The following is a 15061-nucleotide window of genomic DNA, read 5'->3' on the forward strand; positions in this document are numbered from 1 at the left end:
CCGTTATATACCTCATAGATTGGTAGCTGGTGGCGAAAACAATGGAATTCACTCTATTGTATTATCATTCCACGAGTTTTTCACAGGGGCAAATCTGTGCTCCGCCTACCACGGGTATCGAAACCCGGTTTCTAGCGTTTTAAGTCTACAGACGTACAGCTGTGCCACTGGAGAGGGCGTTTTGGGTAAAATCAGTTCTTATTATAAATCACTTACAGTGTATTATTCCTTTACAATATTTCTATTATCTCTTACTGACCCAGAAACGTTACTAACCAACTATATTAATATCTTTAATTTTACGTCTTCCATACGTAAAAATAGTCTTATCATTACGTGAATAAATAGGTACCATATGTTATAAAACGTTCATACGTGAATAAATAGGTACCAAAATATCCAGAATGTTATAAAACGTTCACTGCATTTCATACGATATCTTATGCATAGAGATCTAAGTTGCCTGATTATTCAATGTACTGTAAATTTTAACATGTTTTAATTGTTTGTGTTGTTATTTATCGTACTAAGATATCCCAATCATTAACTTGTTTCTTTATTTTTAACTCCAGTCTTAAGAATTAGATAATTTTATCATAAATTCCAAACAACTGTATCCCTTGCTACAGTATGTTCCAACGAAGTAGATCAGGTTTTGATAATTTATGTTTACCGCTGTCAACAGCTGTTTACGATTTATTCACTGAACGATGAAAACTTTAGAAGAAAACAAACACAACAAGAACAAAATATTATTTATTGGATTCATTTCAGTGAAAAATGGGGCAAAAGTAAAAAAAAAAGAATTAGCCCTGTTTTTCCCTGAAAATAGTTCTTTCAGCTTGTACGTAATCTGAGAATCTGTTTACCTGAATAATAGATAGTGAGTTTGTCGTTAATTTTACGCAAATAAACTTAAGATCGTAGAATACATTAAAGGTCACGAGACGGTGTTTAATCATGTTCTGTGACACGACAGTCTGTCTAGACATCATTATCCACCTGTTATCAATACTTAATATCAAACTATGAGATTACGCAGAGAAAACCGTGTTTTCTGATGAACGAAGTTCTGCGAATAATTTTGGAATGAAAGTCTTAAATACCAGTATCTTTAATTTAGAAGACGTCTACAAATCAGGTTTCGATACCTGTAGTAGACAGAGCAGAGACAGTCCTTTGTATAGTTTTTGCTTAATTACATAATTGTATAGCAAAGATAATTGGATATTTAATTAAATGTTTTGATAAGTAAGAATATGTAAGAAGATTTGCCATTCGTAATTATTCTGAGCGTATATGTTTTTTTCCGCAGTTCAGTTGCTTCATGAGATATTTAAAACTTACCTTTTATTTCTACTTTATTAGACATATCATATATTAATTTGAATAAATGAGTTACACATACTAAAAGTTACGGCTACTAAGGTCGCGATTCATAAAGCTTATTATAGAGTTAGTTTAATGAACTGGCGTACGTGATCTGGCTTCATCATGCACACATTAATATTTCTTATAATCGGAACTCCATCAAGCACAATTTCGTCGTAAAAAAAATTATTTTATTAAAAACTGCATTCAGCAAATTTCTGTAAATTACAAGAGTTTCTGATATCAATTGTGTTTGTTTTCATATTGAACTCAGGGTTAATCAAATTCATGGAAACTATTAAATGATACAAATATTGCTCAGACGTATTTTGTAATCTGGTTACAGAATTATTAGTTTTCATCAAATATGGCGTAGTTAGGAACACCTTTTCCTTTGATAAAGTGATGCTAATAGAACCAGTTTACATCCAGAATGGCGTGATTAAGAACTGTCAGATGTAACATGTGAGAGTAATCAGTTGTTTGTAGTTAATTAATTAGGCTGCACAATTGACTGGTTAGCTGTGCTGAGAGTTGGTGATGCAAATAACCCAAACTGAAGATTAAAAAATCACATATATGTATGTATTTTATCCAAAGACAAGATACGCAGATATAAATATATATTGTGTATTTTGTATTTGCCTTTATTTGGATTACATTTTAAGATACTGTATTTTTACTCTATCTCACATACGATGTTAAACTCTAATTTTATATGTTCATTATTAATGCCCATATATGTTTACCCTTCCTTAGTCCTCAATGTTCCGTTAATACAATATAAAACAAGTCTTACTTGTACAAATTAATTAAATTATTTGTAAAACATACCTTACGTGATAGAAATAGTTTACTTTGTCGTTAAAACGCCAGTGTATAGCTTGCCTTAACAAGGCTGCGATCCATTGGCCCGTATCTTTAATAATGGCCGAAGATAAAGAAACAAACACGTGGTGTTCAAAAGAAAACACGTGGTATTATCAACAGACGCTTTTCTGTTTGTTTGTTTTTTTAGGTGGTCGTGATGTAACTGACCATTTACTATTTAATTCATTGACAACAATCGTCGTGGCTTTACCACACATATTCAAAAGTTCTGTAAATGGAACTAAAGGGGAACATCGGACATGAATGTAATTCTCCTGAGTTTTTAAACAACCCTATTAAACCACTGAGCTAATGTTACAACACAGTAATGTTTTTTTATAGTGCGAAACAGCGTTTTAATTGATGTTGAATAAATTCGAGCAAACTTCAAACTATGTATTATTGAGAAATTAAAATAAAAATTCGATTATATTTTATAACACGTGTGTAACAAATAGCAATCGACGTAGTGTAATAATAAACCTGCATAACATTAAAACGAATTTATAAAACTTTCGTGTTAGAACGTTGTCTAAAATCCTGGAGTGTGCCATTAAAACAATAGATTATTTTCGATCTATTTTATACTGAACAACCAATAATTTAAACAAGTTCTACATTAGCTGACAATACAATAGGTTGGATATTTAATGTGTGTGTTATTACGGATACGGTATCCGTTAAATTTCAATAATATCTTTTGATGAGACAGGAATCTACAATGAGTTTTATTTTCTCAAGATGTTTGGGCTCAAGTTCTTTTTCGTGAATTTATAAAGCAACAAACACAGAGGAAGGTGATATTGTAGTTTATGTTTAATTGTTGCTGACAAAATAAAATAAACAATTTTGGTTATAATACTATCTACGAAACGAACCAAACATTAGCTTTCTGTTATTGTTTTTTTACATTATTAGTGAAATTTTATTATTTCAAACGGCCCGGCATGGCTAGACGGTTAAATCACTCGACTCGTAATCTCAGAGTCGCGGGTTCGAATCCCTCTCACACCAAACATGCTCGCTCTTTCAACTGTGGAGGCATAATAATGTTACGATCAATTCTACTATTCGTTGGTAAAAGAGTAGCCCAAGATTTGAACTCTTAAATTAGGGACGACTAGTGCAGATAGCCCTCGTGTAACTGTGCGCGAAATACAAAATAAACCAAATAAACAAAACCATTTCAAACATGACTAGTTCCAGGCTGTTCTATTTCGGATGATTGAGGCGAGTTGTTTCATGACTAAACCTTGACACACTGAATACCTTCTAATATAAATACGTTAACTGACTCTTGTTACTGTCTGGAAATTATCAACTTACCTAGGTAAGCAGTTATAATCAACGCTCTTCCTAAATCATTACCTTAATACTGTGATTTAGTCGGAACGTATAAAATGCTAAACAGTTTGTAAAGATAATTAGACAGTTAAATGACATAGGTTTTGTCCTATTTATCTCGCAGTTTGTAAGGCCTGGTAACTTCAACTTTATTGATTGTACTCCACCTGTCTGTACGATCTTAGTTATGTAAATTTTACGACATTTATACGGCTAAGTAAATTATCTTATTTCTCCAAATCCAGATAGGTAAATAAACCGAAGAATAATTGTCTGTACTCCTATGGTTTCAATCTTCATCAAACAGTTCCTTCGTATTACGCGCTTTCATTTTGTTACTTTCTCCTACTGTGTGATACGGGTTGGTTTACAACTACATCCTCAGAGGTTTCTAGACAGTTATAGAAACGCATAGACTTAAGCGTGTGAGGCCTGCAAGTGAAGTAACTTGTGCTACTAGGTGTATAGGTTTCAATTAACAAATACTTAGGTATAAAACGATTTTTCTTCCACGTAAACGAAGATCCCTATGAACGATCGGATAAAAGTAAATTATTGCTGAAAAATTACATTTTAATACTATTTCAAAAAAAAATTACGAAATCAAATTACGGAAAAATATTAAGTTTGATTAAAGGGACTATACATCTACACTTTAAGTGCTCTACAATAACGCATAACGTGTTCTTTTGATAAAATATGATTAAATTGTATAGCGAAATCACTAGCATTCATAAGATTAAGTCTACGTATTACAATAACGTTACATTTTGTTGGTGGAGTTACTGCAAAGCACTGTTATATTATCTTTTATTAACATGAATAACATGGTAGTTTGTTGTTGTATTTGTAAAGTATTACTGTAACTTATTTTATTAACATGAATAACATGGTAGTTTGTTGTTGTATTTGTAAAGTATTACTGTAACTTATTTTACTGACATGAATAACATGGTAGTTTGTTGTTGTGTCTGTAGCGTATTACTGTAACGTATTTTACTGACATGAATAACATAGTAGTTTGTTGCTATATCTTTAGAGTATTACTGTAACTATTTTACTGACATGAATAACATAGTAGTTTGTTGTTGTATTTGTAAAGTATTACTGTAACTTAGTTTATTAACATGAATAACATGGTAGTTTGTTGCTATATCTTTAGAGTATTACTGTAACTTATTTTACTGACATGAATAACATGGTAGTTTGTTGTTGTATTTGTAAAGTATTACTGTAACTTAGTTTATTAACATGAATAACATGGTAGTTTGTTGCTATATCTTTAGAGTATTACTGTAACGTATTTTACTGACATGAATAACATGGTAGTTTGTTGCTATATCTGTAGAGTATTACTGTAACTTATTTTACTGACATGAATAACATGGTAGTTTGTTGTTGTAACTTTAGAGTATTACTGTAACTATTTTACTGACATGAATAACATGATAGTTTGTTGTTGTGTCTGTAGAGTATTACTGTAACTATTTTACTGACATGAATAACATGGTAGTTTGTTGTTGTAACTTTAGAGTATTACTGTAACGTATTTTACTGATATAAAAAAGCGTGGTAGTTTATTGTTGGTGTTTCTGTAAAGTGTTACTGTAACGTATTTTACTAATAATAATAACATGGTAGTTTGTTACTGGTTTTTCTACAGTTTATTATTGTAACTGCTTTTAGTAATGTGAAAGGAAAAGTTGCACAAGAAATTAGGAAAAAATAATTTAATCTTATGGAGATTATCATTCAATAGAAATAAATCTTTCTTATGGATAAAACTAACAAGTACAATATACATGACATACAAATTAAAGAGTAGCTTTCTGAAATCATACTATTTTTACAACTCGTTCTACTACAAATCTTTATTAATTATTTTACTTGAAAACGTATCTAAAAATCTGAGTTAAAGAAACATTGTGGAGAAACCTAAGATACTGTTCCGCACTGTAGAATTAAAATAAATATACAAATGACATTATAATGACTCTAGTATGATAGATACTATCTGGCCGCATCAGGATATTAATACACCTACATATTAAAACGCCCATGTCTACCGTTTTTATTTATATATATATATATATGAAAGAATACCAGTTGGAATTAGTTGAGGTTTAGTTTAGGTCTTTAGAACAGCATGCTACACTTATACTATGATGTGAATACCACTGTCTCTCAATAGGACATTTTTTAAATCTATGAATACATCAAACACCTAAGCATTACTGTTCAATACATGCGTGCTCAAGTCTCAGTAAAGTACTATTATAACGTCATTTACTAATATCAAAAGCTTGGTAGTTTGTTGTTGGTATTACTGTAGAGTATTATTATAACGTCATTTAGTAATATCAATAGCTTGGTAGTTTGTTGTTGGTATTACTGTAGAGTATTATTATAACGTCATTTAGTAATATCAATAGCTTGGTAGTTTGTTGTTGGTATTACTGTAGAGTATTATTATAACGTCATTTACTAATATCAATAGCTTGGTATATTGTTGTTGGTATTACTGTAGAGTATTATTATAACGTCAATTAGTAACATCAATAGCTTGGTAGTTTGTTGTTGGTATTACTGTAGAGTATTATTATAACGTCATTTACTAATATCAATAACTTGGTAGTTTGTTGTTGGTATTACTGTAGAGTATTATTATAACGTCATTTACTAATATCAATAGCTTGGTAGATTGTTGTTGGTATTACTGTAGAGTATTATTATAACGTCATTTAGTAATACCAATAGCTTGGTAGATTGTTGTTGGTATTACTGTAGAGTATTATTATAACGTCATTTACTAATATCAATAGCTTGGTAGTTTGTTGTTGGTATTACTGTAGAGTATTATTATAACGTCATTTAGTAATATCAATAGCTTGGTAGTTTGTTGTTGGTATTACTGTAGAGTATTATTGTAACGTCAATTAGTAATATCAATAGCTTGGTAGTTTGTTGTTGGTATTACTGTAGAGTATTATTGTAACGTCATTTAGTAATATCAATAGCTTGGTAGTTTGTTGTTGGTATTACTGTAGAGTATTATTATAACGTCATTTAGTAATATCAATAGCTTGTTAGTTTGTTGTTGGTATTACTGTAGAGTATTATTGTAACGTCATTTACTAATATCAATAACTTGGTAGTTTGTTGTTGGTATTACTGTAGAGTACTATTATAACGTCATTTACTAATATCAATAGCTTGGTAGTTTGTTGTTGGTATTACTGTAGAGTATTATTGTAATGTCATATACTAATATCAATAGCTTGGTAGTTTGTTGTTGGTATCACTGCAGAGTATTATTGTAAAGTCATTTACGTTTCTGTTTGTGGAAAAAATGAATAACGTAAATATTTGCTGTTTATTTATTATCAGTTAGATTTGTTTACTCATTAATAATACTGATTTTTTAAAAATACGCTGTGTATACTCAGGAATATCAAATAGTTCAGCTTTATATACATATATATATATACGTATACGGTCTAGAATTATTATAATCTTACGTTTCTGTTGCTATACCTTAGTACACTGTATAATCTATATTTTAAGTTTATAATACGGTAATATACATATGTAATAATATATAATAATATACATGTATATACTGAAAATAAACAGAGCCGTATGTTATTGTGAATCTAAATAGAATAAAGTCCAATAAATATCTCCTGTAATATGTTGAATTAGTTCATGAGCTGCTGCAGCTAATAAGATTAGATAAATTCGTATCTCTTTCATCAAAATATGAAACAGAAATCGTTTTGAACCTGAACTCTTTGTGAAAAGTGTAAAAATAAAATATTATCCCGATGAATTCAGATTAAAAAATATGTGTGCACAGCGAAGCAGGTCTAGTTTATCAGTTTTCTTGTGACTTCACGTGTTGTGATTTATTTAAATATTTTAGTAAGCGACTAATAAGAATACAATGACAACTGTGTGCGTTTTTAGACTGATGAACTTCTATAAGAGTTTGAATATTACATTTCTCCAGTAAAGCCACGTAATCTACAGTAAAGCGTATTAACCAGTCGAATAAAGCACTTTAAAATGCATTACTTGCAAGACTACAAGAGACAGTAGTAACATACACCTGTTCTATATTAGTTCTGGTATTCATGTGTGTAAGACAAATCTCCAAGTTTAAAGTCGCGCGAATGCGATTTATTCTCAACTTCAAATCTGATTGGATTATTCATAAAAAAAATGGTGTGTTTTGAATTTCGCGCAATGCTACACGAAGGCTATCTGCGCTAGCCGTCCCTAATTCAACAGTGTAAGACTAGAGGAGAGGCAGGTAGTCATCACCACCCACCGCCAACTATTGGGCTACTCTTTTACTAACAAATAATGGGATTGACCGACACATTATAACGCTTCCACGGCTGAAAGAGCGAGCATATTTGGTGTGACGGGGATTCAAACCCGTGACTCTCGGATTACGAGCCGAGTTCCTCAACCACCTGGCCATGCAGAACCATGTAAAAAGGAGAGTGGAACATAGTACGATGAACTCCAATCTACATATTCCTTAAAACTTGTAATATTTATTACTTATACTATCAAATGAATTATTCTATTCGCAAATATATAAGTTAGTGGACCTTCAGCCAGTCTTGTCACACATGTGCTTTAGGTTCCTTAACCGAATTCTGTCTTTTCAAGCAACATGCAGAAGAAGTTTTCCCTTCAATGTATTGATAATTAATTCTATCTCTTCCAGATTTATGTTGTAGTCTCTGACAATCGTTCATAATCTGTATATATCGAGAATGTTCACAACGAAATATTTAGGTGACTTCTATAAATTACAGTTTCGTACGACTGAATTTCAATACGTATTCTGCGTGAAACCGAAAGTCAACTGAAATGTAAAAAAAAAAAAAAGTCCAGTCATTATTAGACGGTTAAAGTCCATGAACGATCAGATATAGTTTTCAGATTTACTCAATTTCTATCCGAAATTTGTAACCACTGGAACTAGTGTTAGAATATTTCTTTATGACGGAGGCCTAAAGATAAAAAAAAAAAAAATTAGATGTGAAGTGAGCTTCGAGGAACACATTGCTTTTGAAAACAAATCCGTTTTATTTTTCGTTGTTACGAAGAAAGATACAATTTCTATTCCGAATTCGCATGTGCACATAAAGTTGTCATGGTTTGGATGTTTAGTTTCTGTGATATTGCTAAGCATAAAAAATACAGTAAATTAATCTCAAACCGTCATAAATAAACAGATCCTTTTATAGATATGAGGGTTTATAGGTAATTAAATACAACTTATTATTCTGTGTTATGCTGAAAACTCAAGTAATTTATTACACATGAAAATGAAATAGATTCCAGCTGAAAACGTAAACTGTCGATTTAAGTATGATTCTTGTGGAAGCTACGAATCACGAAAGTTATTGGTTTGAGGCTGTTTTTGGAGAGTTGAACATTTCTAATGTTCTTGTATGTGCAAAATAATATAGTGTTTCAAAATCATATACGCTAACTTCATTACTACTAACGTAAGCTCCACAAAAGACAAGACACGCCCTAGTCCTGAGCAGGAAATAATATAACTGTGCAAACCTGTTTAAGGTCGGTTATATTACATCTGATAAGGTGTCATTGATGTGTCGAAAGAAACTTTTTATAAAGTAAGGTTTTCAACTTCCTACTCTGTGTATAAAACAAGAAACGCCACGTAAGGTAGGTTTCCAACGACTGCGACAAACAGTCAGTCCTAAGACGAGGAAGCTAAGTTTGTTGAATCGTCCGAGGAGAGATCACCTGCCTGGGTAAATAACACATCCAGTAAAGTTCAAACTACTTAACTTGTGTTTTATTATGTAAAAGGTAAACTCTGTTCATTCGATGTGATCAAACTTATAAGAATAAGTTAAGTTAGAAACTACTAGGAGTGAGAGTCTTAAGAAAAATCGACGAATACAGTCTATAAGACAAAATGGTACCAGAAGCACTTAGTTTGACACTGGTCTAGGTTCAACTTAATAGAATTAATTAGATTGGGATAACGTTCAATAGTTAGGCTTGATTTTTCACCTGAAAGCTATCACTAGACGTATACTATCACTAGAATTTATAGAGCACATGATACTGTAAATGTATACTTTCCATATCATTGCATATTTCTTAGAATGCCTTTTCAAAGTGTGGTATAAATTTATCGTTTATATTATTAATAACGTGTGGCTTGTCTTTAGGTTTGCGATACATCTATGTTCCTTGAATTGAGTGGTTTGTTTTCAATAGCAAGTGTTATTAACGTTCAATCTTGGCTTGATTAATATAGAATACGATACTTTCTACCTAGAACAGTCGAAACCAATGTTTCATAGTGATTTAAAAACGAAACGGTAACACGAAGTCCAGCGTTTAAAGTTGTTGTTTTTTAACAATATTTTAACTGTATTATTTAGGTTTACGTATATATTATACCATTGTTGCATACCAAGGTTTACGTCACATATGTGTATATTAATAACAATCAAACTTTTAGTTGAGAGAAACTTCGCTTATTTCATATGAGATGACAAATACTTAGAAACGTTTTGTTGAAGATACTTTAAGGTTTGTAATGAATATAAAACTTACTCGAATTTAACGCTAGGAGGACTTGAAAGAAAATTAAACAAGGAAATCAAAAGTTTTGACATTAATATCACTGACGTATCCTTCCCAAAAGCTTGGGTAGTGTTTGATGTTCATTTCAGACAAATGTCAGCAAACATTTGAAGCACATGAACTTTACCTAATCGCTCAAGAACTTTTTACGTACGATTCGCATGCTTTATGAACGCATCAGTTTTGTAAGCCTTTATTTAAACCATTCGTTGGTGTTGTTAGATATTAGATAACTTATCTGATAATTTCAAAATGGTATCTTTTGATTCTTATTGGTTGATTTTATTAGCTGAAATTAGTAACGACGAATAACATTCGCTCCTTCATGGAGTAAAAACAACAAAGTACTTCTAGCTCCCAGAATCTAATCTTGTATAAACCGCAGTCTGGAAACTTCATCATATCTCGAACTGCTGATCTGTAGTACAAAGGCAGCTGGCAGAAGCACAATATATATTGACAGAGACAAGTCGATACAATAATAACATTACAGTCATATCGAAATGTGACTTCATTCTCTGTTACACAAGAACAATGACAAAGAAGACGAGGGCTAAAATATCTTTCTGGTGTTGATTATACAAATGAAGTTTCAAGTTACGCGCTCTGTGATACGAAGTTAGGACTTATTACATATTCTTCTAAAAACCTTATGATTAATATATATAAATTACTTCTTACCTGTACTGCTTCCTAGTAAGATCCATCGTAAGTAAGTACAGCCACATCCCGCAAAGAAGAAGCTTTGTTCCCACAAAGATTTTGCCAACTTTCCTGTCCATGACCGTGTGATGATTATGAAGCCAGTGACGTCACTGGAATGGTTCGCTGTCACTATTGTCTGTATGGTTTTACCAAGAAATATTCAGTTGTTCTATTGGTTTCTCGCTCTGCTATAGTTGAATTGTTTTGTTTGTAAATGTATTTTCTTAAGCTGTGTAATTAACTTGTGTTTCGATCAAATTGAAAATCGGATAGAATTTAAGAATCGGATAAAAATATAGAGAGAAACGGAAGTGGTTTTGTAACAAAAGCTAAGTTTACACATTTTCATTATTTTATAGTTACGTTTTCTTTAAGTTCATGTGTTTAACATTCATAAGGAAGGTAACGCTTTAGAAAAATAGATATTTCGATTGTTGTTCTTCTCAGTAATGGAATGTCACGTACAACTACTGATACATGTTCTTCTCAGTAATAGAATGTCAGATAAAACTACTGATACATGTTCTTCTCAGTAATAGAATGTTACACACAACAACTGATACATGTTCTTCTCAGTAATAGAATGTCACGTACAACTACTGATACATGTTCTTCTCAGTAATAGAATGTCACATACAACTACTGATACATGTTCTTCTCAGTAATAGAATGTCAGATAAAACTACTGATACATGTTCTTCTCAGTAATAGAATGTTACACACAACAACTGATACATGTTCTTCTCAGTAATAGAATGTCACGTACAACATTTGATACATGTTCTTCTCAGTAATGGAATGTCACGTACAACTACTAACACATGTTCTTCTCAGTAATGGAATGTCACGTACAACTACTAACACATGTTCTTCTCAGTAATGGAATGTCACGTACAACTACTAACACATGTTCTTCTCAGTAATGGAATGTCACGTACAACTACTAACACATGTTCTTCTCAGTAATGGAATGTCACGTACAACTACTGATACATGTTTTTCTCAGTAATCGAATGTCACGTACAACAACTGATACATGTTCTTCTCAGTAATGGAATGTCACGTACAACTACTAACACATGTTCTTCTCAGTAATGGAATGTCACGTACAACTACTAACACATGTTCTTCTCAGTAATAGAATGTTACACACAACAACTGATACATGTTCTTCTCAGTAATAGAATGTCACGTACAACTACTAACACATGTTCTTCTCAGTAATGGAATGTCACGTACAACTACTAACACATGTTCTTCTCAGTAATGGAATGTCACGTACAACTACTAACCCATGTTCTTCACAGTAATAGAATGCTGCCTGGAACTAATGATACACCAGACAATGTCCATAAGTGAATGTTGCTAATATTTATAAAAATATTTTATAGAAAAAAGTAATGTTTTCACAACCAATTAGCTTTAACTTATTTCTATTGATCTTGCATTCAGTATATTTAATCTGTTGTTTTTATAGAGTTTAAACATTTACAGCTTGCTTTGTAGATGAGATAGGAAAAGTCCTGTGTGAAAGTATGTAATATAGTTTAACATTTTCTTGAAGCGATAAAGCTTTCAAAAAGACGTAAACACAGACTTCAGTTCACTTGACTGGCAACTGATGGACAGTGTATAAGTAACAATGATACGCCATAATAAGTTGCATCCATAACACATTATTTTATATTTATGTTTTTGTAAGCATATCCAAGAAGCATAACGAGCTAGAGAAAACGTGAAACTTGATGTGTTCGTATAATAAACATACTCTTAATATCAAAGACACCTCTCCGACGAAACAATGCATTTTAACCTCTATAATTAAAAAAAATATATATAAAAATAGTGTGTTTAACTAGCTGTACTGAGAGTTTAATTCTTTTAAGCTTCGATCTAATTACGTAAATTCCTTTGATAGAAAGTTGTTGTTAATAAAAAGTGAATAATTTAAAACACTTGGAAAATCGTACAATTAAATATCCTACAATTCGAATTATAACTATAAAAGAACAGGCATTAGCCATAGCAACTACATCTTTTTTACAAAAAAAAATCTTCTAAATAACAACAGCTTTTCATTAATGTTTAATAATAGCGACTTATTGACATGTATGAAATAAGTGAAAATCGCTGTTAATGAAATAATTAATTGTGTGTTAATGGACGTTTCCATGCTCTTTCATATTTTGTAATTATCTGTGTATCCTTTACTGCTTTGTGCTGGAAATTGTTAGAAAATTAAGTCCCAACTTTTCACATAAATTTCGTGTACGTGAAGGTCCAGTGTTATGGCAGTTGAGTATTTAGAATTCTCTGGTTGGCAGGTTTTGGTAATGGATACGTAAGCGGCACAACGTGTAGTTGAATGGTTTATTATTATTATTTGTGTCTCGTATCTCGTTGGGCTGGTATGGTCATAGGCCGCTAATAAACCTTTGAAGATATATACAGAGGCCGCTTTGAAACAGTAATATATTCTGAATTTTAATATCACATTTTGAAGATTCTAATACAACGAAATTCACTGATGTCTCCAGTTATTTAACGAATAATTTATTAGTTCAAAGAAGCTATGGCTTCAAGCTGCTAGCCAAGTCAACAAGAGTAAACTATAAGTTAATTCTAAATACTGTTTAAAACTAATAATAATATCAAAGTTTGATATCCATCTAGCTAGATGATATATATAGATATAGTGGAAGCGAATAGATTGAAAGACCAAATATTTTAAACCTGCAAGGTCCAATATTTTGTTTTATCAGAAAATACAACCAGAAAATGGAAAACCATTTCAAGATACTTAAATAAGGAAACACATTATAGGTAGGAAAATAAGGAAAATATTATTGATGGTGAAATAAGTTTCGACAGATGATTGATCTGTTTCCTTTATCAGATCTCAAGAAGACAAACTGATGTTCTATGGAAACGTGTAGTACGTTTCGTCATCACTAACCTTTCATTAGACTAATAACTTATTGTTTGCCTATCTATTACTATGTTAGCATACTGTACTTACCCAAAATTGTTATATTAGCATGATATGTCTCGTTAACCAAAATCGTTGTTTACCTACCTATTGTTATATTACATAACATGTTTCGTTAACCAAAATCGTTGTTTACCTACCTATTGTTATATTAGCATAACATGTTTCGTTAACCAAAATCGTTGTTTACCTACCTATTGTTATATTAGCATAACATGTTTCGTTAACCAAAATCGTTGTTTACCTACCTATTGTTATATTAGCATAACATGTTTCGTTAACCAAAATCGTTGTTTACCTAACTATTGTTATATTAGCATAACATGTTTCGTTAACCAAAATCGTTGTTTACCTACCTATTGTTATATTAGCATAACATGTTTCGTTAACCAAAATCGTTGTTTACCTAACTATTGTTATATTAGCATAACATGTTTCGTTAACCAAAATCGTTGTTTACCTACCTATTGTTATATTGGCATAACATGTTTCGTTAACCAAAATCGTTTGTTACCTACCTATTGTTATATTAGCGTGATATGTTTCGTCAACCAAAATCGTTGTTTACCTACCTATTGTTATATTAGCATAACATGTTTCGTTAACCAAAATTGTTGTTTACCTACCTATTGTTATATTAGCATAACATGTTTCGTTAACCAAAATCGTTGTTTACCTACCTATTGTTATATTAGCATAACATGTTTCGTTAACCAAAATCATTGTTTGTCCACATATTATTACCGTTTCAGGAAACTGTAATATTTTTTTTAGGTTTCGACTCAGAAAAACCAGCACAGACCCTGCTAATATTTGTTTAACGTAGTCGTATGTTAAAAAAAAATAATATTAAGAAAAGCCCAAAGTCTTGGTTACGTGCGCTACGAAGCTACTGAATAATTTATCATAGATTTTTAGACGTTCTTTGTCTTCCAAGATCAAATTATGTTACTTGTTTCCGGTGATTGGTAAGAACCTGTAATTGTTTCTTCTTCAAAACGAAACTCGGTTCAGCACAGAACCTCATTAAACAGACCTCCTTTTGTTTCTACCTAATTATTTTTTTTTTTTAACGATTTTGTTTGTAAGTTAAGCACAAAACTACACTGTGGGCTATCCGTGTTCTGCCCACCA

General features: G+C 31.5%; 1 long non-coding RNA gene across 1 annotated transcript in view; it reads right to left on the minus strand.

The window, feature by feature from the left end:
- The window catches only part of LOC143238997 (uncharacterized), a 32683-nt gene extending 21654 nt beyond the window's left edge, over positions 1 to 11029 (minus strand). Inside the window, exon 1 of the long non-coding RNA XR_013020900.1 lies at positions 10915 to 11029. This is a non-coding gene — a long non-coding RNA (uncharacterized LOC143238997). The remainder of the gene's footprint in view (positions 1 to 10914) is intronic.
- Positions 11030 to 15061: the final 4032 nt, after the last annotated feature.

The sequence above is a fragment of the Tachypleus tridentatus genome, chromosome 2 (genome assembly GCF_004210375.1).
Source record: "Tachypleus tridentatus isolate NWPU-2018 chromosome 2, ASM421037v1, whole genome shotgun sequence".
In the NCBI taxonomy this organism is placed as follows: Eukaryota; Metazoa; Arthropoda; class Merostomata; order Xiphosura; family Limulidae; genus Tachypleus; species Tachypleus tridentatus.